The sequence below is a fragment of the Brachyhypopomus gauderio genome, chromosome 16, assembly GCF_052324685.1.
Source record: "Brachyhypopomus gauderio isolate BG-103 chromosome 16, BGAUD_0.2, whole genome shotgun sequence".
Lineage (NCBI taxonomy): Eukaryota > Metazoa > Chordata > Actinopteri > Gymnotiformes > Hypopomidae > Brachyhypopomus > Brachyhypopomus gauderio.
The window spans coordinates 17,003,532-17,005,693 of NC_135226.1; positions in this window are offsets into that span (position 1 = coordinate 17,003,532).

Here is a 2,162-nt window from a genome sequence, read left to right on the forward strand (position 1 = left end):
CCTCTGTGTGTTTTCAAATTATCTTGATAATGTCAGACCAGACACACACACAAGCACATGTAAACAAGGTCACAATAAATATTTATTCTGTCCATGTTTACATGTGCTTGTGTGTGCTTGTGCGTGTGTGTGTGTGTGTGTGTGTGTGTGTGTGTGTGTGTGCATCGGGGAAGGGTTGTTAAAAGGAACATGTCCTTACCCTGTTGAGGACTGTTGTTCTGTAGAGTGGACACCTTGTTCCTAGCAGATGTATTGATCCCTTAGGCACTGTTCACATTGTGATCCTGCTTTTTTTTATGTTCGCATCTCTGGTGTGAAGCAGTTCTGCTTAAAACTGGAAGCAAGTTAATTTGAATGTTAATTTGAATTGAGTGTACATAAGAATGGCAAACCTATCCACATATGCCTTGGAAGAAAGGAAGCACAATGGCGTTTTTCAACCACTCCTGCTAACTCAACTGAGGAGAATGAGTTTGGCAGGAATTCAGCTGAGAACTGTGTTGTTGCTGCGTGCTTGCCTGCTTGTGTCCAAAATATTGAAGCACCTAGGTGTGCAGATTGAGGCGCACACAGGAATTCACAAAAAAACAGGACCAATACATATGGAGTTTCACGTTGTCAGGCTGAGGTATTACACCGACGCTCCATGTGGAATTAAAAATAATATTTGGTTGTGCAATATTGTCTCACAAAACTCCATTATATGGTCCTGATTGTCAATATTGGCTTGGACAATCCAACACGAAAGTTCTCAAACAGACCAAACTTCATGCTTTAAATTGCGTTTTCCATAAAGCTTGCGGCATAAACATGGGGGCTGTTGTAACGGAAATGTGTGTGTGTGTGTGTGTGTGTGTGTGTTTTAATTAAACAGCACAGCTGGAACTGAATTCATAACCCAAACATTCATTTTCAGTGTTTGCACTGCCGCAGAACCGTTTCCAGTTGCTGCATTTGATGACATTGCGAAGAATCCCTGGTACTCGCCTCATACCCGTTTTACGAGCACCTGGAACCGGGCCTGTTCACATTTTCAGTTTATGGCAGATGCTTTTATCCAGAGTGACTTGCATCTATTTATCGCTATGACAGGATGTGTGCACCTTTGTACTTCATAAGCCCCCCTCTCCCTAGCTTTGCAGGTGCATTTTGTATGTGCGCAGTGCACAGAATGTGAACCTGCTGCCATGTGGTGTGCCAGCCTCCTTGTAGCCCGTTTATTAATGGCCAACCTCCGATAACAGAAGCACTTGGACCGGATATCAACAGGGGATCCTTCCAACGAAGCGCAGACGCTATTGGCTCAGTAGCAGGATGCTGTAGTATGTGACTAACACGTGGTTGGAGAGGATGCATCTGTCAGTGTCACTGGTGAACTGAGTGTGTCCTGCCATCCAAAAATATCAAGCCAGCAGCCGTCCTGTGAACAGAAACTGACCACAGAAGAGGAGTTGGAGGACTGCTGACACAAACTGTGCAAGGCAGCTGCTGTATTGAAGTTTGCGGTGAAGTTTGGTTTTTTTTAAATAAATAAATGTTTCTAATGAGGTAGCTGCTAAGTGTATCTATAATTGTCTTTGTAGAGACTGGTTAAGACTGTAGAGACTGTTCACTTGGGGTTCTTTATTTTGGGGTTGAGTGTAAATGGAAGTCCTTAAAAATGATATTCAGCAACTGTGTGTGTGTGTGTGTGTGTGTGTGTGTGTGTGTGTGTGAAATTCACAAAAGGAGAAACTGGAGAAAAAGCTGAGCTGGTGTCCTGAGAGAACTTGTGAGGACGAGTAGTGATAGTCTAGCTGAGAACTTTCAACAAGCACTGGCCTCAAGGTCATTTTAGCACATACAAAAATATACATTGTTGATCCAAAATAGCCACCGGTTCTATACACCGGTAGGCCTGGCGTGGGCTGCCCGTAATCCCTCCTGTTTCCAGAGTAAGAACCAAGGACACTGGCGTGAGAGTCAGCGCCGACCCCTGATAAGAAGTGATAGTTACAAACACAACATGACTCTGTCCAGCGAAAACGGCAACGCTGTTTATAGAATCGCTCTTTTGCTCAAACTAGATGCGATAGAGAATCAATTTAAATGTTTTTTGTGAGGACGGCAGCACATAATGCGTTTTGTTTTGAGCTCGGGGTAGACCTCGGTGGTCTCACACT